Below are 24942 nucleotides of genomic sequence, written 5' to 3'. Positions count from 1 at the left end.
AGCTATTAAATAGTATTCATAGCATAAATCTTTTTCTGAATAAAGACCAATCACATGTTTTATTAATACATGTATTTTTTTAAAGCTGAAAGACTATGCATTGAATTGTAATGAATGATTAGGGAATAATGAAGGATGGTGATGAAGAATTTTCATTTTCTATAGTCTGTATTTCTGCAAAATTTAATATTAGTAGAGCTTTGTATTACCTTTGTAAATAGTAAGGAAAAAGAAAAATTTAAGTGTCCCTGAAAGGACTGAGAGTGAGTCTCCAACTTCACCTCAATGACAAAAGATACAATTCACAAAAACATAAGTCACATACTTCCTGTTTATTAGAATACTTCATACTGCTAGAATCTAAGATAATTACAACTATGGCCTGATCCTTGGGTTTCTACCATTCCCAAAAATAGAGTTTGGGATGACAGGAGCTGGACTTCCTAGCAAAGAGCCCTCTCCTTCACTGGGCATGAAGGAAGTCTCCCAGTGACACAAACCAAGCAAAGAAACTGCATTCACACCCAGAGAGCTTTCAGGAAACAAGATCCTCTCTTATCACCATCAACAAGGAGACTCATCTTTCACCAACTCATTGAATGAGCCCCTTTGTTTCCCCTAAAGGATCATCATATATTCTTTCCCCGCTTCTACCCAAGTGCCCCAGAATTGGGCACTGAGAGGCCAAGGAGGAGCCCTAATACAAACTTACTTGTCCACATTTTCAAGAGAAACAGGACCTGAGGTGGCAGGGCACGGAGAAAAAGGGGAGGAGCATGCCAGTGGCCACACAAATGTGAAGGCAAAAATGTTTGCTTTATAACTGCTTCCAGACTTACCTGTGCATCACACACCTCTGCTGTCCCATTACAAAGGAAAAGAGAAAGGACAGAGCCTGCCTCAGGAGGCTGCCGGATGGTGTGGTAAGTCAGCCAGCGTCTCGACAAATGCGCACTGAAGCATCACTGTCCTTGTAGGCGTGATTCAAGGTGCAGAGAACAGTTAACATAAAATCCCTGTCCTTGAGGAGCGCAAAGTCACCCTGAGACCTACAGAGATGTGGGATACCACTGTGCCACCTGTATCACCTATCTTGGGGTCTGAATGCAGTAGGCTGTGACAGCCGCGGGTGCAGGGCACAGGTATCACCACCCTGATTGGCCCTCCTGCCACCAGATGCTTTCCAGCCTCCCAGAGACTTCCATCAACCACCAGTCCTCTTACCCCTTATTGCCTGTGCATGCAAACTTCCTTTCCAAGGGCTCAGCACTTGCTCAGCCCAAAAACCCAGCCCTCCATTTCATAAAACTTCTCTTGACCTGTCTCAAACCATCCTTTCCCATCAAATTCTCAGACAAGCGCTGCACTCACTGCTTTCTCCTCACCAGGACTTCACTCCAGCTCCTGATAGTTGAGTTCAAGCCTCCACTAAAATTGCTTTCTTGAGGGTCGCTGGAGCGTCTCATACAGCTAACAGCCTCCTCTGATCCTGCGCTTGATCCTTCTCCCACATTAGATGCTATTAACCATCCTTTCCTTGGAGCTGGATTCCCATGGCTTTGGATTCTTTTGGTTTTTCACCCATGGTATGTTGTTACATCATAATCATTATGTAGATCCTCTACCTCCAACCATACCCTAAATATAGGATTTTCCCAAAGTTAAAGTTTGTTCTCTTCCCTCATGCCATCCTCTCTCCTTTCTGTGTGGACAGAGACGGTCAGATCGACACCCCCAGGCCCAGACCCTCCTGGGCTCCACATCTGCTATGGTAGCTCCACTGAAACATGCCACTGACCTGGTCAATACTGAACTCTTTCTTTGTACCCCTTCCCCACCCTCAGAGTTGCTCCTTCTTTTAAGACTTAAATCTCAGTAAATTAGCAACACCTACCTCCCCGATACCTGAGCTGGAAGACTGTAAGTCATATTTAGCAGCTCTCTTCCCCTCACTTCAGTGCCCCTAGGCAAAATGCACCTAAACTGAATTTTAAGAACCTTCAAAATGCTTTTAAACTTGAAAAAAATCGTGCCAATTAAGACTATAAAATCAAAATTAAGAATAATTCCAAATCCCTTCAAATACTTTTGATGGCAAAAACATTATATTTCATATGAGACACTGATAATTTTAAAATGTTTGGTCCTTTATGTGTTAGGGTGCATGAAAAATGACAATGGGTCGGTCTTACCTCAGACAGTCCAGATACTTTGACTTCTCTGAATTGCTTGGATTAACCTCCTCTCTTCCATTCCCACTGCCCTGGTGTAGATCTTCTTGAGCCTTTCATTGTATTTAGGCAGGATATCCTAAAACACACCTGACAGCACACGATTCTGCTATTCAAAACTTTTGATAGTGCCCTCAGGGACTGACATGTAAATTCTAAGCTCTTTCTGTGGCATTCAAGGCCTGCTACAACCTACCTCCAACATACCTCTTGGTCCCCTCCACCACTATATACTCTCACTCACCCTCTGCTGCAGCCAAACCAGACTCCTATCCCACATGCCCCTATTTGCCCCACGGAATGCCCTCTCCCCCAATGGCCAGTGAAAAACATCCTTGTCTCAAGGCAGTTCAGATGGCTAATCCACCGTGAAGCTTGCCTTCCCAGGATCCCTGGCCAAAACCAGACTGAGCTTCCCAGAGACCCTAAAGCAGTTTGCAGCCCCATGATGCACGTGCCTCGCTCTACCTTGCACTAACTCAGTCTTGTGTGTCTGTCCTTACTGTGGAACCATCAGCCTCTCAAGAGCAGACAGCTGTGTTGTAGTCAGTCTCCTCTGTACTTGCCACACAGCCTAGCACATAACAGACAACAGTGCCTCCCAGAGAGTGGCCATCTCTTGTCCTCCCTCCCCACACCACTGTTTCTGCTCCACCAGTACTTGGCCCTTGTGTCACCGCTCTGTATGAAGTAGACACTTAGCCAAGTCTAAACCAACAACATTTGGAAGCTGTGAGAAACCCTGAGGTTCAAACCCACCATAACCATTCTTCCTTGTGTCCTGGATTTCAGACAGTGAGAAAAAGACTTCGGGGTCAAGCAGCTTCAAATCTGAAGTCTGGCACTTACTTGACCATGTAACCTTAAGCAAAGGCAACTTAACTAGCCTCAAACTCCTCACTGGTAAAATGGGAATCATATCTAACTCAGTGGACTGCTGGGAGAATGAAATGAGTTAAGGGCTTTGAAGTCCCCAACATGGCAACTGGTATATGGCAAGGGGGTCCGTAAGTAGCAGCAGGCACCAGAAGCGGGCTCTCAGACTCTACAAACCATGTGACCTTGTCAGAAGTATTCCCCTTCTTGGATATTCACATAAAACGGAGATTCTTATGTCAGCATCACGAACTCAGGACTCAAACCTCATGGTGCTGCTTATACATCTTAAAGTCATCATGGAAAAATAATAGCGTAAAATACTACACAGTTGTTCAAAATGAAAAAGATCATTCTCTATGTCCTGATGTAGAAAGATGCCCTAAGTGTTTCCTTATTAAGTGAAAAGGGCAAGTTGCAGTACAATAGGAAATATAAGCTACTGTAACACACACACATACACACACACACACGCACATATGCATGTGTGGATATGTTACACATATACATGTATATCCACACGCATATACATACATCTACACACTTACATACCTATATCTATGTGTGTACGTTTGTATGTGCCTAGAGACTCTCTAGAAAGATATATGAGAAACTGTTAACAGTGGTTACCTCCAGTAATGGGTCTAGGAAAGTCATTTACACTCTTCTGTACTGTTTGAGTAATTTTTACCATGAGTATAGGCTCATGTTAAAATTATTTAAAACCAGTTTTTAAAATCTGCTGGAGGGGACACCTGGGTGGCTCAGTCAGTTAAGCGGCTGCCTTCGGCTCAGGTCATGATCCCAGGGTCCTGGGATCTAGCCCCGCATCAGGCTCCCTGCTCAGTTGGGAGCCTGCTTCTCTCTCTACCTCTGCCTGCCACTCTGCCTGCTAGGGTTGTCTCTCTTTGACAAAAAAATAAATAAATAAAATCTTTAAAATAAAATCTGCTGGAGAAGAAGGAGAAGGAGGAGGGGATAGGCAGGGAGGAAGGAAGGACTGGGCCATGGACCGAGAGACCTGGGCTCTTGTTATAGTCGCACGTTAACTAATTTCTCGACCTCAGGCAAATCATCTCCCCTCTACGGATCTCCCTTATTGGTAGAACAGGAGTGTTTAATCAGGCACTCTTTGGAGAGGATCTCTAGGTTACTAGATGATGTCTGCAAGGTCCTCTGAGTACATTTTATCCATAGAACATCTCTCTCTGAGATGTTTTGATGCTTTAAGCATCAGGTTTTAACAAAGGAAAATACATACACTATTTTGCTTTGACCTCCTTCACATTCCAATGAGAAAGCATTCCCACCATTTTACAGGCAGAGAAACCAAGTACAGACTATAATGAGCATTTGCCGACCAAAGCCACTGCTCACTAGACTCTGCTGTTTGCAAAGAATTATGATGCCCCGAGTTTTATAGTTCCCAGTTCATTCGTGCCTCTTCTGCAGAGCCGAGTGCGCACAAGGCTTATGCAAAACAAGCAGAAAGCACTCTGCTGGTGGAAACAGGGTGAGATGTAAAGTGACTTCCTCTGGGTCAGAGCATAAACAAAGCTCACTCCCAGCACACTTAGGAAGTAAGTATTGAACCCCTGGGATGGACTCCACACCCCTCCCCCATCTGGACCGGCAGCTTCACCTTGAAGATGCATTTCACTGCAGTCATTTTCTGAGCGTTTTCTGGGTCAGAAGCAGAGAGAGAAGTTAAACCGAGGCTGCTGATGGAGTTGCTACATTGAGGGCACGGTACTGAGTTACCTGCTCTACCACGCACCCACCCAGCTCATCTAGCAACCCGCCTAGCTAGTATTTTTCCAGTCTCCTGGGCAAAGTGACTTCACACAGCCTTGAATGCAAACAACCTCATTTGTCCTCACAAGTATGGGTCTCTGTTCCACAGAGGGCACAGACTTCCTCCTCCCTAGCAGCTCATTTTGGTTCTGCCATAGACTCTCACTCTCCGTGCCTGTAAACACCTTCCATTCTTCTGATAACTTCACACTGTGAGGGACCCTCCTACCTGATGTCTGGGCAACAAGATTTCTCAAAGCACATACAGAATGCACATAGCGCCTTGCAGAGACAGGCGGAGCCTGTCCCACCTACCCTACAGGCAGTAGCCTAGATTTCGAATGTGCAAAACCAATACCCAAGCGTTGTGAAAATAGTACAAAGTAAACCATCCCCCAAAATGAAAAGGATGGTTCATTCAAAAAGTGTAAAGCAGGGCTACTAACCAGTAGTCGGCCTGCTGGTAATTTTTGCTATGGCACCTACTAATCCATGATATGGGATAACAATCACCAGCATCTATGTCATCCTAGGGCTTCTAGAAGCTGCTACTAGTTGACCCCACTCTCACTGTCACCTCTGGGTCAAGTTTGCTGACTGTTGTCTGCTTACTACTGGCTTCACTGTGTCCCTTAGAACTCACTAGGGCCTTCACTTGTCTTGGCTGAGTCCCTTCCTTTGTCTCTCTACCTCCAGGTCCCCCGCACAAGGCCCAATTTGTCTTTTGCCCTTCCTTACCCTAGATAAATCTTCCTAAGACCTTTTGAGGGCCTTCTATTCATCACTTTATCTCAGACCCACCTAAAATTTTACTAAAGCCTAGCAGCTGCACTCACTGCCTTTGGAAATGAAAACCCACCTCCTATCAATTGCTGGGCACAGAACACAGTAGAAGAGAGCAGTTGGATTGTAGTGGGAGTGTGTCCATGACAGAGAGTTTTGTTAAGAGAAACAAAAATGCTCTCAAAGGCCTGAGCAAGCAGTATTCTGGTGAGTCTGGCAATTGGTGAAACTCACTTTTTGTCCGGGTAAGGCAAATATGAGGGCAGAACGAACCAACTAATAGTGCTGTGATATTTTACAAGGTAGTTTCTACTCTGATGTATCTTAATGACAACAAACAAACAAAGTTACATGCACCCAGAAAAAAAAAACAAACAACAACAACTCTATATGGGAACTTTTAGTCTTTTTTCTGAAGTGTATTTCTTAACTCTTCACCACTATAAAACAAAACTTGTGTATATCAGTCTGAAACACCCACTCAAAGAGCCTTTCATAACTGCATTCTGAGGGTCAGCCTCAAACATTCACTGAAAAATGAGGTGGGAGTGACTGTATTCTGGAAGAATAACTAAATTTTTCTAGCAATAGACATATTCTGATGATGTAAGTTAAAAATCAGCTGTTACTTTTGTGTCCAATAAATGGAAAGTAACTGGAGAATACAGAGGTGGGAAGACAGCTTCCACCCAGGTCTAAAACGTTCCTCTTTACTCCTTACCCCTATGCCATCACTACTGAGTGTCTTCCGTTAACCCTTCTCCATAACCTGCTATATAAATCACCATTTCGGGGATTGTTTTCCACGCCGAACATTCCTGAAACTTGTCCTTCACTCAATTTAATCCACGTTTCTTGAGCACCTCACATGAACCAGAGGCTATTAGGCACCAGTGTTCACACAGACATCAGAAAAATGTTCCTTCTTCAAGGAACCCATAATCTAGAGGAGAGTCAGACCCATACGTGACCAGTCTAGCCAGGGTATGATATGAAAAGGGACAGCTTGAGGGCTTACAGGAGAGAGTGGGTTTCTTCTTGCATTAGGGAACAAAGGGAAGCATGAGAGGGGTTTTATTTGAGATACATGTGTGAGAATTCACAGCTACGGAAAGGGAGAAAGACACTGCAGGCCTAGAACACAGAGAAGCAAAGTCATGGACGTGAAAACACACCCTGAGCTGACACAGTCACAAGCGTCCGATGTAAAGTAAATACAAAGGGAATGAAGCCAGGAGGGATGTTGGAACAGACTGCCTGCCTGTTTAAACTTTATTTTGGGGCCATGGGGAACCACTGAGGGTTTTAAAGGAGTGGAATGACTCACATTCAGGTTTTTAAAAGTAATTCTGAGACCAGGGTGAGATCAGGGTGTAAGATGGGATAGAAAGAGAGAGACTAAAGGCCAATTATTCAAACATGCGACTGAAAATTGAAAGAAAGAAACTAGTCTGAAATTTTTGGAGGAAAAATGAACACGCAGCCAACCAGATGCAGAAGTGTGAAAAGAAGAAAACACAAAAAAGTTCCTGGGGTTTATACCTGGGATGATGGCAACAAAAGGAACCCAACTATGAAAACAGGCAGAAGAGCAGGTTTGAGGGTGAAGGAGGGAGCGGAGAGGTCCTATTCCTACATAAGAAGTTTGAAACTTCTTGTTACAACCAAATGAAGACAGCTAGCCAACTGCTACAAAACAGATCTGGAGCTGAAGGGGAAGCCTGGGGCTAGAGATGAGGATTCAGTCTCACTGGCAACCCCAACAATGTAAAGCTGGTAGAGAAGAAGGAACCAAAAAGAAAGAAAAGGCAGGAAAGAAAGAGAAGGCAAGCCAGCCTGAAGTGTATGCAAGCTCGGAGGAGAAAAAGGAGAGCCTTAATCCCAGGAGCCAAGGGAGGGCTTACTTTCTAAGCAAGAGTGGTTAACAAAGTCAAATATTGCAGAGAACTTGGGACCTGGGTCTTGAAGGAGGCTACCTCATTTGACAATATCAGACCTCTTTAGAGCAATTTTAGCCCAGCTATGGAGAGCTGCCTTATGACAGTTGGTATATTGTACAGTACTAATTAGCATCTTCATCATCAGATGCTAAAGAACTATGTCTGAAATAGGATTCAGATATTAATTATTTATTAAAAGCTAATAAGGGGATTCAGCCTATTAGGTTAAATCATTGCAAATATAAAGCAACATATAGAGGTTAACAACTAATCACCTCTTTAACTTTAGACCATTAAAGATGCAAGATAAAAGGAAAAAAAAAACAAAACTCCTGGAATTAAGACCCATGGAATATTGACCTCCTCCCAAATATGGTGGGTACAGCGATTCTAAGCAAGCACTCTAGAGTAAATACATCAGGATTCAAGTCCAGTTTTGATCTTCTCAGTGTATAAGTCTGGGTAAATAAACTTCTTTAAGCCTGATATATTTCATCTGTTAAATTAGGATAACAACAGGGGCACCTGAGTGGCTCAGTGGGTTAAGGCTCTGCTTTTGGCTCAGGTCATGATCCCAGGGTCCTAGGATCAAGCCTGGGTCAGGCTCCTTGCTCAGTGGTAAACCTGCTTCTCTCTCTCCCACTCTCCCTGCTTGTACTCCCTCCCTCACGGTCTCTCTCTCTCTCTCTCTCTCAAATAAATAAATAAAATTTTTAATCAAAAAAATCAGGACAACAACAGAAATGACAAATATATATAAAAGCTCTCAGCATATCTATTAGAGACTTATAAATGTTGACTTATTATCATATCTCATTATAATATTTATTTCCATGATATATCCCAATTATATATAATTTCAAACATTGTATAATTTTTTAATCAATAGCTTTAATTTTTTTAAATCATTAGCTATTTTTGAGCTTTTCCCCTCTGTGTACCAAACATGATTCTAGGTGCTGGGAATTAAAAGAAAAAAAAAAAGAACCTAGCTCTCCATCACAAGAAGCATAGTCTAGTGATGTAGAAGGCAAGATGACAATTGTAAAACAAGGTCATCCATCCTATAAGAAAGGAACGAGAAAGGTGCTGCAAAAACCATGCAGTAGGAAGCCCCTTGTCTTACTCCAGGACCTGGGGAGAGGAGCTGTCAGGCAAGGATATGAAGAGGAGACAACACTTAGGCATTACAAGGAACTCTGCAAATAGTTCTATCTATTATTAAGGATAATAATAAATATTAAGGTGCCATCACACACACACACAGATCCCTGAAAAAAAAATGTTAGAGAAAGAGGAAGCTCTTTGCCCAAGGGCAAACAGCAAGAGAAAAGGAGCTGGAAGCAACCCAGACTCTTGTCATCCAGCTCAAGGAGATATTTTGGTTGAAATACATCATCTCATAATATTTACAACCTTCCCCACCTGAGTTTGGGTTACACGTTTTACAAAGCAAATTAAACATCTCCTGCCTGTCCTCTAAAAGTCTATGGTTTTAAAATAGGCAAAGTAACATACGGACAAATGCAAGAACTTTGATGACAAACTATCCCCCAAAGACAGTGTTCTCGAATAAACAATTCTCAAGTTCAGTTTGGTTCCAAAGGTGAGGATGCTAATAAATTTTGCCCTTCCCTTTGGGGACCAGGGAGAGATATTAAAATGGTGTGGTTTGGTTCCTCAAAAAATTAAAAATAGAATTACCATATGATCCAGCAATAAACTGGAGTCTACAGTCCTGAGTATACACCCAGAAAAACTGAAAGCAGAGTATGAAAGAGATAGGTGTATATCCATGTTCATAGCACCATTATTCGTAATAGCCAAGGGACAAAGTGACTGAGTGTCTATAGGTGTATGAATGGATGAACCAAATGCAAACGATACATACAATGGAATATTATTCAGCCTTAAAGAGGAAATTCTGACGTATCCCGCAACATGGATGAATCCTGAAAACATTATGCTGGCTGAAGTAAGCCAGACACAAAAGGACAAATACTGTATGAGTCCATTTATATGAGATACCTAGAGTAGTCAAATTCACAGAGGAAGAAAGTGACCTGGGGGTCGCCAGGTGACGGGGCGGCGAGGGAAGTTAGTGTCCAACGGGGACAGAGTTTGAGTTTTAGAAGATGACAAAAGATCTACAGATGGATGGTGATGGTGGCTACACAGCACTGTACATGTACTTGGCCCGCTGAACTGAATACTTATAGTTAAAGGGGTAAATTTCATTATACATTTTTTAAAAAACACACGGTTACCATGTCCATTAAAAAACTATACTTTGTCATTTAGAAGCAAATGAAAACACCTTGTTTCTGACATTGAGATGCAACGCCATCTGAAGAGGGGACGAGAGTATGAGACCAGGCCCCTTAGAAAGTCCTACATCCAAAGGAGCAGAATCCATTTACCATTCTTTGGGAATGGACACCTATGTAACCCACTAAGAAGGTAACTTTGTTGGCAGCCATCATCTGAGAATTTTTAATTAATATAATCCCTGTGCACCAGCACCACCCTGTTAGGGGACGATTGTCAAAGCACACATAATTATAAGTGAAGTCTATGATTATGTAACTGGTCCTTTAACAAATCTATAGAAAGGAGAGATCACTAGGGGCTGAAATGTTCCAGGAAGACTGATGGAAACCTCTCCAAATCTGGGAGAAATGTTCAGGACTGAATGAGTAGAGGTAGACAAACCTGGCTCAAATGAAAGGTTTGTGATGGGAATTGGTAAGAGATAAAGATAGAAAAAGAGATTGGAGCTATATTACAATGGCTCTTAAAAGTCAACTTTAAGTTTGGATTTCTACCTCTATCCAGAGGGGAACCACTGGAGCTTTCTGAGAAGGAGTATTACAGCACAAACACGGAGTATGGGGTGGCTTGGAAGATGGAGACCCCTAATTGTAGAAAGCTGGACTCCAGGCCTGAGGGCTACTAAGTCACAGAAAGTGAAATCAAACACGTGCTTTTAGTAGGTTAAAGCTAGGACTTTAAAATATGGCCATATGCTTATATATGCAATGAATTTTTCTTGAAGGATATAAAGGAAACTGTTGACATTGGTAACGTCCTAGGAGTAGAACTGGAGGTAGGGGAAGGAGGAATCTTACTTTTCATCATATACCCTTGTACGATGTGGATACAGTTCTTAATCATGTGCATGAATTCATTTTATAATTAAAGAAATTAAAAAAAAAATATGGCAACCAGAGGCGCCTGGGTGGCTCAGTGGGTTAAGCCTCTGCTTTTGGCTCAGGTCATGGTCTCAGTGCCCTGGGATCAAGCCCCGCATTGGGCTCTCTGCTCAGCAGGGAGCCTATTTCCCCCTCTCTCTCTGTCTGCCTCTCTGCCTACCTATGATCTCTCACTGTCAAGTAAATAAATAAAATCTTAAAGAAATATATATATATATATATATATTTTAAAAAATACGGCAACCAGAAAGTGTTAAAAGATGTTTAGACTGTAAAGAACACATTCAAAACATTTCTATTTATAAAGTAAAATATATTTCAATCCTGTTTGTATTATGTCTTGATCTCTATCATATAGTAGAGATGTTGTGAGAATACCCTGAAAGTAACAGAATGCCCTAAAAGTACTCAGAACTAACTGCACATCTAAGGCTCTACTTCAAAACAAACAGATGTCCTGAGTCACCCACCATAAAACAGCCTCTTTCAGGTGTACTTCAATGAAAAGTCTGCCTGAATCTATTCCAAATCAACTCCTTGGTAACAATAAAAATTTAAAAAAAGAATAGCCCACAGTACATTTGACAAGATATATCCTGTCTCGGTAAATGGCTTTTTCATTCTTAAATTTGCTCAGGCCAAAACCAACTGAGTCATCCTCAACTTAATTCCTTTTCTCTCATCCTCTATCACCAAATCCCACGAGCTCTATGTTCAACTCTATCCAGATGCCTGCTGCATTTCCCACGCCACCACCATCATATGGGTCCATCATCTCTAACCTGGACCGCTGCAGCAGCTTTCATTCTACTTCGTTTCCCTACGCTTTTCATTCTACGCTTGTTCCCTATAGTTGGTCTTCCACAGGACAGCTGGAAAGATCTTCCTAATACACAAATCTGAACAAATCACTCCTCTGACCACAGCTTCTGGTGGCTTCCTATTGCATGGCTAAAACCCAAAGACTTGCATGGCTGCAAAGCCTGCGTGATCCAGACCCCATTTCCTCTTCAGGGTTACGTCCTGCACTCACCCTTTGTCCCTCCTCTCCATTCAGGCTGGCTTCCCACCCACTCCTTGGACATAAGCAGTGACCCCACATCAGGGGCCTCACCCTCAGTCTGAATCTCTTCTCCCAAATACACCCATTCCCCTCCCTCACTTGGTTTGGCTCTCTGCTCAACTAAAACCTCATCAGAGAGGCCTTTCCCCACCATGCTACCTCAAATAGTAGAATTGCCTCTTTCTCTCTTCACACTGCTTTTTCCTTACAGCAAATCATAGCATATAGTCTTCTGTTTGTTGTTATTATTTATTCCTGTCTCACCCAAGCAGTATGCGTGCTCCAGAACATCAAAGTTTTTTGTCTTTGTTTGTTTTTGTTTTTTGCCATTTTCGCTCCTCTAGCCCCTGGACCTAGGGACGTCTGGTAAATAAATGAAAGCTCAATAAATATTTGTTGAAGATTGAAGTACAAATCAAAACACCTAAGTACTGGACAAAAAGGTTTTCAAAGTCCAAAATGAGGCATAAGCATGATAATGCCCAGTAAATTTGGGGTAAAGGAGTGAAAAAGCCAACATATCCGTCAGCAGGTAGGTAAACCTATCCTTTATCTACAGCATGCTGGGAATCCAATGCACACCTGACATTAATTCCTACTTTGGGACATCATCTGTGTACATGCTGGGGGGCTACTCTTGAGATTTTAAATAGTAAATACCATAACAAGTTTCCTCCTCCCTCTTACCAACGAACTGAGACTGAAAGTTCTGAAGAAAGAAAGCAATCACTGTCTCAACCAGAAGGCCCAGAAGATTCAATTACTCCATTGAGGAGAAGAGCAGGACAACGCCCCAGCCCTGGAACTAGGAAATTGGGTTGAAGTCAGGTTCTGCCCTAAACTACAAGAGGGAGCTTTGGGCAAAGCACTGTTTGTTTCTAATCCCATTTTCTCCATTGCAGAGCTTCTTCACGTGGTCCCTGTAAAAGAAGACGATGCATACACACAGGCATCCTGAAGGCGGAGTGGTCAATCCATCATCTGTGTGATCGTCGTCCTGTGCTAGCTAATCTCTAGTTCACCTTCCCTTGCCTGCCACTGGTGAGCTTTGTCTGAACAATGATCTGATCTTGTCCCTCGCCTGCTCAAAAACCTTTTCAGATTTTCAACTTGAACCTCCAATGGTTCAAGCTTCTTCACAAACTGAACCCAAACAACCTTTCCAGTTGTATTTTGGCGCATTCCTGGGCCTTGCCCTACACAGAACTGCTCCGCCATTCCCCAATTCCACCACCCTTTATTGCACATCTGTGGGAGATGTGCCTCAGCCCCCACCCCCACCCATCCTCCCTTCTTCTGTTAGAGAAACCCTAGGCACTCCCCAACCTCCTGTTGGTGTTCTCTCAGGCGCCCTGTTGAATCACTGCTGCTTATTTGCAAGAATCTTTCTCCACCCGACCAGGATGTCTCCATCTGATCCCTTTTCATGCCTTAGCATAGAACGGTGTAATGCACACAGTAGGTGTCCAATGCTTGCTCTCTCTCAATATTTCTCAAATGGCTCTCTCAGGCCTTTCCAGCCCCTTCTCGGACTTATAGCTTGGAGGCAATATTACAAAGGGGCTTCTTTAACTTTTCTACTCCTGAGGAAATACACTAGGAGATGCCACTGACTGACCACTCATAGGGGCTCCCAGATACAGGCAGGAACTAAGTAGAGGGACAGAATGAAGCTAGGGACCTCTCTCCAGGCTTCATAAGTTATACCTTTAAAGTGTGCTTCGTTTTATCGGAAGTGCTATGAATTCTCAAATGAGGCACACCCTAATACAAATGGAAAGGATTTTCAACTTATTCATTTTCAGGATTATTCAAGATTCTGTTCCCCTTCGTGATGGTAGAAACTCCTGAACTGACTATAATTCAAAGCAATTATTGTTCTTTAGCTGCCAAGGTGCCCTGTTACTCTTTTCATAACTATCCTGGATGATCTGAGCCCAGTTCAATGAGAAGCTTATTTTTTCCTAGCTCTGTACCTTTTCATTTGCTTAATTTCCAGCATTCACATGAAAGGAAGAAAGGAAGCCCCACTTTTGCCCCCATTGGGAACATGATATATGGGTTTTAATTGCCCTTGTAATTACACCCTTGTCCAGCTCTGCACAGGTATGGTGTAGAAATTAAACATTATAGCAAAGCCTGAGAAGGCCTCATTGAGGTAGGAAGACGACGGCTTTGCAAGATTTCCTGCCACCAGGAGAAGGAAAGAGAAAAATGAAAGGTGGTCTGGGAATGTTATAAGCTAGCCAGGCATCTCCACTGAGGAAGCATTTTCTGTCTATGACTGCCTCTAAAACTGTGTGAGCTGTAAAGCTGGGGATCCCCTGGTGGTTTGATATTCAGCTAAGGCTGGCTGAAAATGGCAGAACTTGGATTGCTTGGCTCTGAATTAAGAAATAAGCACAGCAACAAAGGGAAACATGCTATGACATTTTCTAAATATTTACTAAGGGGAGTTGACAATTCAGTGACTGGAGCCAGATCTGACAGTGAATTCTGACTGCCTCCTACGCCTTCCCTCGATCACCATCTCTATCTCCAAAACCAGGTGACCTTCACCTCTTGGGGTTGGCAGAAAAAAGCAGCATCCTTGTGGAAACCCAGCAAATGCTACATGGTGATTCGGGCCCACAGACCACTGCATTTATTCCTCCTCCCCAGATTTCTTATATGAAGTACAGTAAGCAAAGACCTGTCTATAAAAACAACTGGGTCAATACAAACTACTTTTAAGATAAAATACTTCTTTGCCCAGCAATTTCTGACTAGTAATATCCATACAGTTTCAGAACCCAATATCTATGAATGGTCCCTGCCAGTCCTCATGATAAAATCAAATGTCTCATCTGTCCACATGACAGTTATTTTCATTCCTGATCCTCCTAGGTCAATTGATAAACGTCAATCAGCAAGTCTGAGGTTTTGAAAAAATATTAGGGATAATGAAGAAATGTACTTTATGTCACTTTATGACCACCTCCTGCTGGTCATGTTTCCTATGCTTTCAAGTCTTATACAGAGAGTATAATTTTGCATTTGCTTTTAAAATCTGAAATAACACACTTCAAGAGCAATTTGGTGATTGGGTTTAGATTAAACCAGGTATCTGACAGTCCCAATAATTCCCCAGAGTCCTTTCTTTCCCCACAGCCCCAGAAATGCTACATAATTATTTTAAGTCAAGATAGTAATATACATACCTATTGGATAAAAATGTATACATCTGTATGCCTAACAAGCAATGGGAAAGTTATGGAACAGTTTACAGTTTAATGCTCACTGATGTCTTCTCACCCGCCTGTCTCCAAAACCTGTTTTTTTTTTTTTTTTAAGATTGTACTAAGATTAAAATACATCCTCTCGCAAATCTCCCTCAAAGGAAAGAAAACTTCACTGGTTTGGTTAGGCACAACTTCAGGAAATAAACCCAATATTGGTCTTGAGAGAAAGACAGGCATGACATGGGCAAGAATGATAAGAAACATGGAAGGCACGCGCCATGTCTGTACAGAGATGACCAGGTAAACTACAGTTAGGTCTCCCCTTTACGCAAACAGCCCCACAAACAGAGGCTGGACTCTGTGACCTCCAAGGTCCCTTCCCACTCCAATAGCATTTGCCTCGTGAATTTTTTATAGTCATCCTCTGTCCTAGCACACTGTCCCCATGCATCATCAAACCCTCTTGGCCACTTCCATGACTGAAAGGAAAATCTGTTAAAAAAAAAAAAATCCATGCTTTGACTACTGCCAAAATTACAGTTCTGTCCTTGAAACAATGACCTGAACATAATGGGCCAGGCTAAACACCTCTGAGCAAAGAAGTGGTCAATACCATCTTCAGGCAATATTTTTTAAAGCTTCTCTGATGCAGAGAAGGTCTTGGGAGTGAAAGACTGTGAAGCTAACAGACCATCCTATAACCAAACCTCTCAAACTTGCACTCTTCTCTTCCCTGCCCCATGACTAACCTTAAAAAGAGGGTAGGAACTTAACGGCTGAGTTTGAATCCAGGCCCCACCTCTCATCAGCTGTATGATGTGAGGCAAATTATTTAATTTCCTTGAGCCTGTTTCCGGACTTGTAAAATGCTGGTTATATGAACTACCTTGCAGGGTTACTGTGACAATAGGATTAAGAAAAGCCTCCAAAATAAAAAAGCACCCCTGAGCATTCATTTGTTCATTCTCTCATTCATTCAGCAAAGATTAACTGAGTGTCCACAACCAGCCAGGCACCAGTACATTCAAGATGGGGAAAAAATGAAAGCTACTATTACTTTTATTTACCCAAACAGTCTGTTTCCAGAACTGTGGCAGAACTGTCAGATTTTGACTTCAGCTCAAAACTTTCATGACTAAAATAGTCATTTGTAGTTTGTCAGATATGATCCCACATGGGAGCGCACCTACTGCCTTAACTTTACACACCCCAAAGGTAATCACCTAGTAGGTGTTTGGCCAGAGGGCACCTTCAGAACACTTCGAAGAAGCAACAACCAGAGGAAAAGGTGGTATCCCAGCTCTCAGCTGGACAAGGCACTCAGGAAAACTCGATATGCCTGTGCTACAAGACACTTCCCGGATGCCTGGGAGTTTTTGGGCGCTTTCAATTCCACGAGCAGACTGAGTCTTCTGAGAATTTAGGATTAACAGCTCTGGCTCATCCCCAATCTTTGTGACTGGGTCACTAATGAAGCTAAGAGCAATAGCTAAAGGGTCTAAAAGCCATGTTTTCGTAATGTATGGCTTATGGTTTTCAGCTGTGCTTTACTCTAAAGTTTGATAAAGTTCAGTATAAATGATCACCCTGTGAGGAGTCAGTTGGTTTCAAGGCTGTAGGCTCTTCTTCAATGGGAGCCCAGCATTCCTTTTCTTAACCAGCCCAAAGCCTCCAGGGAAGTACAAACCTAGCTGTACTGGGCACTGTGTACATTTTGCACTTACAATTAAAAAAAAAAAAAAAAGCTTTCAAAGACTTTTTGGAACCCAGGGCTCCTAGCAGAAGAGTAAAAGTCTGACCCTGGCATAAGAAATAACCTGCCCTGGATCATAGGGTGGTCAAAGAGGGAATTCTAGAATAAAATTCAGAGCCATCTGTGAAGCTAAGGATAGGTTAGTGGACAGCAGAGAGATGCCTAAAAATTTTGATATGCAGACTCCTCTCATTCAGGAGCCACCTGAGTCATTTTCCCTAGAAACTGAAGGATAGAACAGGACTACCTGAAGGCTGTGAATTTTGCATTGCTACCTCCTACGTGAAGGTGACAGCCTAGGCTCTTCACAGGAGTCATGGGTACAAAAATACTGTCACTATCTGCCCCCCCCCATGCACCTAAATTTTTTTTTCTAAAAAGTGGATTTCATTATCCTTCAGCCAGTTTAGCGCATTATTATCAACTTCTGGCCCCTCTAATTGCTCACTGAAAACGGGTTTGGATATTAATAGGCTATAAATCAAGGCCCCACCTGGGGCTTGTTGTCACGGAAACAGTACTCAAGCCCACAGCGACTTCCCCACCCTGGGGAAGTCTGGGCGACTTGGTGGGAGTTGGGGATGGTTTTAAAGCTCCTGTTGTTTCCTCCACTTTCTGCTATTTCTCAAGGCCAAGTTGTTGGAGAAAGAGGAACTGGCGAGGCAGGTGAGAAGTAAAATGGACCGTAGCAGCTTGGAGAACTCTTTGGAAGAGGAGGGCAGGAGGTCCTTGGAGTATGCCTCGGGCATTCTGTTCTTTCCTCCTTGAATCTGCACCTAGCCACATTCTCCGCGTCGTTCCCAGCGTCCGGGGATCAGGCCCCTTCGCTGACCTGTCCTGTCCTCCCTGCCTGGGCGCTAGGCTGCCGGGGAGCGCGCGGACAAGTTCCCCAGAAGAAAATTTGAGCGGCCCCGGGGTGAGAAGCCCGGCGGCAGGAGGCAGAGAGGGCAGCGCGACGCTCCCATTCTGCTGGAGGCAGAATCCCCTTTGCCCCACGCCGGGGTCTTGGAGGAGGTGGCCCGGGACTTGAACGTGCACCGCCTTCCCACCACCCCCACCCCCCAGAGCCCCGGGGCTACGCTCCAGGATCCGGCTCTCCAAAGCACAGCGCCCGACTCCCCAAGTGCCTCCGAAGCCCACGCGGATTCCCGCGCCCCAGGGTGTTCGCTGCCGCATCCGCCAGGGCCTCCCGGGCCCCACTCCCCGCACCCAGGGCTGAGCCCCCACCCGGCCCCCTGGGCCACCCACGTCACGCGCCCCCTGGGCCCAGCGCCTCTTCCGCGCTGGCGCCGCGCGCCCCAGCCTTGCGCATCCGCACCCGCACCCAGCCCCCGCCGGCCGCTGGGCCCTCCGGGACTCACCTGCGCTGGGGCTGTAGCGGCGGCCACCTCGAGCCCGGGGGCGGCGGCGGCGCAGGGGGAAGAGGGCAGCACGGGGCTCCTAGCACAGCGGCCGCCGGGCGCCTGGTGCTGCCGAGCCGCGGACCCGCCCAGAGATATAAATAACATTATCTGAGGAGGGACATTCCTGCCGGGGGACATCGCTGCTGCCGGGACCAGATAGTCCCGCGGCGGGGGCGGGGAGGCGGGGCCGCAGCCTCCCGCAGCGCCAGGCCCAGCCCCCGCCTTCCCCACCCACTCCCGCACCTGCCAATCAGCCTCCGCGCCAGGGGGCACCTGCCAGGCCTCCGCCCGGGCTCTAGCGGCCGGCCTCCGCCTCCTGGCTGGCCGCCTGGGCTCCGGACGCCAGAAGCTCCAGCCTCCCGCAGCGCCCCCATCATCGTTCACCTCCCCTAACCGCGCGCTACCGCGAGCCCCCTGCGGCGGGAAAAGGGTTTCACTCCGCAGCCCGGGCCTAATTTGTGCGCCCTGAGCAGCGAGCCTGGACACGAAAACGACCCCCCCCACACACCAGCCTTTCCCGCCCCGCGTCCCCACTGTGTACTCTCCGGTTTTTAAAATTTATTAAAACACACGCTTAGACTGTAGGGTGGGCGAGGCGGGCGCCGGGGCCGTGCGCCCCAGCTGCGGCGCGTTTCGGAAGGCGAGATTGTTCCCAGGGACTGGCGTGTTAGAAAGCACGCTCCGGGGCGGACTTCACTTGGCAGGCGGTGTGAACAGACGCTGGGAGGCCCCCGCCCCCAGCCCACAGGCTCAGTGTCTCTTTGTCTGTCTGCAAACCTGGTGCGGTCGGGGCAGACCCGGCACTGCTGACCGGGCGCAGCCCACAGTCCCACAGCGCTAGCATATTGCAAGGACTGTAATCAACAGGCAAACTGCCACACCAGCCCACTGGCACCTCCTGTCCTGTCCCGCTTTTCAGGAGAGCAGGGGCTTCCTCTCTGCAAGACTGGATGGGGTGGAATGCAGTAGGCCAGAGAAAACACCAGAACCAATGGTGCCAAAGACGAAAGACACGGCATCTCCGAGTCACCCGAGAGAGATTCACAGAAGAAAATGGTCAGTTTGCATTTTCTTGACTTTCTTAAGACACAAGGTTATTGTTCAATAACACTCAGTGGTACGCTTCACGGTAGGTTTCATTTCCTTTCTCCATCATTCGTTCCTGGGACAGTGTCTCATCCAGGTACCCGCCCAGGCTATCTCAGGTATTATGGATGGCAGTGGAGATTAAAAGCTCAAAGAGATAGAAAAGAGTTGCAACTTTGACTAATACTGCCTGGTATTCTTAACAACGGAACAGTCTTAGCCCTGAGTTATTTGCTTCGGAGTATAATTATGTTGTTTTCCAGGATTCACCAGGAAAAGGGTGTTTAATTGCCAGATGTGCATGCTTCATTTATATATTGAACAGATGCAAAGATAATTCACTTCCTGCTGCAGCCACGCTTCTGGAGAGTAGGCATTTAGACACTGATATGTGCTAAGTGGGGCAAACTCCACAGATATGGCAAAGTCACAGAACTCTCCACCCTAGCCCCCTGATGTCTGGACCCTTATTAACCTCAATTTCTCAAGAGACACTAGTAATATAGGAAAGATGATAGCAGAATATTCGTGGTCATCCATTAGATTAGCAATGATGTCCCCCCCCCACCGTCTGATAACATTTAAGGATCTATTTGTTTATTACTGAGTTAGAAACAGAAAGATCTTTCATTAAAAAAAATTAAGAACCAAATTCTGGCAAGGGAAACTCAAGAAAAACAGGCCAGCTTCAAAAGCAGAGAGTATGATATATCTCAAGTAGAAATCCTTGATCTGTTTTTGAAAGGAAAAAGTGGTGAGAAATTATTTATGCTTTTAAAATAAATATGCTTTTAAAAACTTATGCTTGTGTGAATAAACTTACTAAATAAATTCATGATTCCTGAGGATTGCAGCTCTGCAGCTACATAATTGTATACTACATGAAACAGATAATACCTTAGCTATAAGTCTGTGGCACCGAACTGAAAAGTTGAAGACATATTTTTTAAAATTTTATTTATTTATTTGATAGAGATCACAAGTAGGCAGAGAGGCAGTCGTGGTGGGGAGGGGGGCGGTGGGGAAGCAGGCTCCCCACTGAGCAGAGAGCCTAATGTGGGGCTCCACCCCAGAACCCTGAGATCATGACCCCAGCCGAAGGCAGAGGCTTAACTCACTGAGCCACCCAGGCGCCCCACATATTTTTTGGTAGCCTTGGGATTTATAATTTTCAACAAGAAAAATTAATATGATAACAGTACCAAATCAGTGGGCAGATTACCCTAGGATTTTACAAACCAGCTCAGCTGCTTTAGTTATCTCCACTTTAGCTGAAAGCTAAATAATTCAATACAACCTCATTTGCTACAGAGCCTGTTATCCTGACAGCATCCTCAAATGCTTTACAGCTAATAGAGTTACAGTGAAATGATAAATCAGAACCGAGGGAGATGGGAAATTTCAAAGTACAGAGGGAAAGGGCATTGTCAAAGGAGGAGGAGGAAAAAATAGAAAACTCCAGGAAGTGGGGATGAGAAATTGGGGAGATATAAGAAGGAAAAGCTGAATATATGGGTTCATAATCAAGGTCATTGTTGGGCAATGGGGGCAACAGGGATTAATTCTGCAGGGATTTTTCTGAGGATAGTATGTAATGCCTCCTGAATTGTCTAAAGTGTGGGAAATTGGCTTTCATTCTCTTTGGTCCAGGGGCTGCACCTCCTTTACCCCCATCCATGTTGACACTTCACACTTCAAGCTACCCAGCAGGCTCCCAGTAGGTAATCAGCAGTGCTGGGGCCAGAAGGAAAGGTGTGCATTTGAGACTAGATCTTGTCAGCCAGTAAACCAGAAAGTGAGAGGAAGCACTCACAGAATGGCCTACCCAGCTCCAGCTAGAATCAATAGATGAGGCCAAGAGGATATAAATTAGGACAACGGAGGAATCTGACACAGAGGGAATTTTCACTTTCTATCTCTATATTCTCTGAATTTTTCACATTGAGCTTGTATTATTTGATAATCAGTAGAAATAATAGAGACAATAATAGGTAGAGATTAGATCCAGATGGGTCCAGCACATGCATTTAACTTTTCTTCCATTCCAAATCTCATAAAAGGATTTAGAATAAGAATTTAACGGCACAGGGAAATAAGACAAAGGCTGATCAACTCCCCAAGCATTTTTAGGAAATCTCGAAATATAGAAAAGAGACAGGATCTGATCTAGAGAGAAATAAGATGAGAGAAAGTCAAAACAGGTTCAGGAGATGGAATAGCTTAGGGAAGTTCCAAGCATGAGTCAAAGGATACAAGAGAAGGAGAGGGCCCCAGGACAGAAGAATTCATTGAGGATTATTCCTCCCTGCTGGCATTAAGTATCAGATGTTTGCCTGTGGGATAAAGAAGTGAGGAGAGATCTTGGAACCAGAGGAAATGACAGGGAACATTTTCTCTCTCCTGATAGCATGTGTGCCTTTCCTTCCCAGAGAGACTGCGGTAAACACAATGGGCAGGCTAATGAACTATCAAAAGTTCATCAAACAACTCAAATCACCAACGATTTTGTCAGGGCAGGGGAACAACTACATGAAAGAGATTTTCTAGACTAGAAAGAAGCGATAGCAGAGGAAACTAAGTTAGGAAAAGGAAACAGAGACAAATTTAAAATGAATTTAAACTTTATTCAGCAAGATTTGAAAGGATATTGCCATCCATGACAAGCAATAAGAAAACAGGAAAATCTAAAAAGTTGTTTCTGAAATTGAAAATGTATTAGCTGATAAGCAGAAGGACCAAGTTGAAAGGTAGATTAGTGGGAACAGAAATTCTCCCCAAAGACAGAGCCAAAAACAAGATGGAAAGTTTGTCAGAATGGCTGAAAGCCATGGAAGCAAGATCCTCAAGGTCCAATATCCATCTGATAGAAGTTACACAAGGAAAGAGAAGAAAGAGTAGAGGAGATAATAATGAGAAAGGAGAATAAGATTTCTCAGGATTGAAGAAAATATGAATTTTCAGATTATAAAATCCAGAATTTAGAAGAGGATGAAGATTTTAAATATAGTTTATAGTTTTATGACAGTTTAAAGTTTATGATTTTATTTATAAAATCCTATAAGTTGAATAAAATTAAATAAAAAACCAAAAACTATAATAAACTATCTTACTGTGCCTTGAATTAAAACTATTTTTACTGAGGGGCATCTGGGTGGCTCAGTGGGTTAAGCAGCTGCCTTCGGCTCAGGTCATAATCCCAGGACCCTGGGACTGAGCCCCACATCAGGCTCCCTGCTCAGCCAGGAGCCTGCATCTCCCTCTCCCTCTGCTTGTTGCACCCCTTGCTTGGTTGCTCTCTCTCTCCCCCGTCAAATAAAAAAATAAAAGCCTTTTTTAAAAAAAGGCTATTTTTTAAAAGATTTTATTTATTTGACAGAGACAGAGATCACAAGTAGACAAAGAAGCAGGCAGAGAGAGAGGGGTGAAGCAGGCTCCCTGCTGAGCAGAGAGCCCGATGCGGGGCTCGATCCCAGGACCCTGAGATCATGACCCGAGTAGAAGGCAGAGGCTTAACCCACTGAGCCACCCATGCGCCCCCCAAAAAGACTATTTTTACTGAATCACAGAACTAAAGTTATTTGTTCGAAATTTAAAACTACTTGACTTAGAAATAAACATATATATCAGAAAGCTACTTACCAAACGAAAAGCCAAACCAAATAAATCTGAGCCTACCTGATACTCCCACTCATTCAAAACCCTGCTAGCAACGGAGGGATCCAGAGGGCATGCATGTAATGTATAAAAAACTTCAAAATAGAACCTAGAGCTCAAAAAACATTAGTTCCCCTTTTTGCCCTTCCACCAAGAGATGTATTTCATGAAATTAAGCTAAAATTTCCATCCCATTTCTGGAAACATCTAGGGGAGCCATGCCCTCTACAACTCCCAAAGACAAAGCAGCAGCTGGACCAGCTGGAAAAGCCCTCCATTTACAATATAGAGGTTGTAGGATCAAACTTCTCCTTCAGATGCCTCAAACAAAATGGTCACTGTAAGGAATTTGAGAGCCCGCAGCAGGTGTGCAAATACCAAACTGACCAGAGCAGCTGACACCAATTTCAAATTTCCCTCCACCAATAAATGGGGAGGAGCAGAACAAGGCTTACATACTATCATCCACTAGTCCAGGGAAGCACCAGCCAGGCTTCAGAATAAATGAGCATCTTTCCTTCTACAGCTGTTCCTGAGCTTTTCCTCCCTTTTCAGGATGAGACTGTTACCTAAGGGATGCCAGCTTGTACGGGTATAATAGCAGGCTTATCGTGCGGTGTGCCTGGAGGTGTTAATGTTCTTCTACAGTTGCGCTGTAGGGCTGTATGGGTTTGCTAGGGCTTCTGTGACACTTACCTCTCAGTGTCATTTTCAGACCTCATCCTTGGAGCAAGGCCATGCTCCAATATGCCAAAGCCTTGAGTGCGCAGGCTTAAGAACATCCGAAGGTAGATCAAAAAGCATTACAGTGAATTGATGTTGTTTTGACATCAACATTCTTATCTTGAGTACTCCACAAAGCTTATAATCTGTATGTGGATAATTGAGCGTACCTAAACCTGAAACTTTGTTCTCTTCCTTTAGATATTTATCAAGCCAGGAACTCAAATTAAGAGGAGAAGATAGAAGTTAAAAATTGAGTTTGTTAATAAAGAATGACAGCAAGAGTTACAGTTCAACCAATTGAAGAATTTTTTGTTTATGTGATGATTATTGCCAACATAAATGTTCTTAATTGCTTTTATTTGTTAGTGAGCAGTTTGCAAATTCAAAATATTTTTTTTGTAATATTAACCAAGACCTTTGGGAAAATTTCAATATCGTTTGGAAAGATATTGCAATAAAAGTCTTCATTACCTCTGCAGATTCATCTCATTTTCTGTTCTGTGGGATATTTCTGCAGCTGCTTAACTTCTGTTTGGATATTTCTTCAAAGCTTTAAAGTCTACAAGAAACTATGATTCAATTCAAACATGATTTATTTTGTAGAATAACTACATCTTATCAAAAACATCATTTTTCCTCATTTTCCTTTGTGTAAGGCAAATTCTATTTTTAAAGGATTACTTATTTTCTTTTTACCAAATGCCATATAATCATTTTTATTCAATTTCATGAAGTAAATTGCTATCATTATCCTTATTGCTAGATAAAGAAACCAAGAAACTCAGAGTTCAAGTAATTTTCCAAAAAAAATAACATAGAACTCCAAATCTCTTGCTTATTAAAGAGTTATTTATCCAGGAAGCACTATCTCATGGTTCTTGAATTAACACATTCCCATGATATTTAATATAGATTATCCATAGTATAAACTAATATATTTTCAAAGATTTTATTTACTAGGGAAAGAGAGAGAGAGAAAGAGATCAAGTGAGAGAGAAAGAGAGCGAGCGAGCATGGGAGGGGGCAGAGGGAGAGGGAGAAGCAGACTCCCCACTGATCAGGGAGCCTGGCACAGGACTCGATTCCAGGACTCTGGGACCATGACCTGAACTGAAGACAGATGCTTAACCGATCAAGCCACCCAGGTGCCCCTACACTAATATTTTAAGTCAATAATTAAGTCAAGAATTAAGCCCCAAA

General features: G+C 43.8%; 1 protein-coding gene across 1 annotated transcript in view; it reads right to left on the bottom strand.

Moving 5' to 3' along the window:
- Window positions 1-18457, bottom strand: part of SPTB (spectrin beta, erythrocytic) — a 119394-nt gene extending 100937 nt beyond the window's left edge. The window contains exon 1 of the mRNA XM_032875187.1: window positions 18235-18457. The gene's annotated coding sequence lies outside the window, so the exon portion shown is untranslated. The remainder of the gene's footprint in view (window positions 1-18234) is intronic.
- Window positions 18458-24942: the final 6485 nt, after the last annotated feature.

Source organism: Lontra canadensis, unplaced genomic scaffold, assembly GCF_010015895.1.
Source record: "Lontra canadensis isolate GAN:19392208 unplaced genomic scaffold, GSC_riverotter_1.0 scaffold55, whole genome shotgun sequence".
NCBI lineage: Eukaryota > Metazoa > Chordata > Mammalia > Carnivora > Mustelidae > Lontra > Lontra canadensis.
Note: the sequence above shows the minus strand (reverse complement) of the source record. Positions and strands in the feature narration are given on the sequence as shown.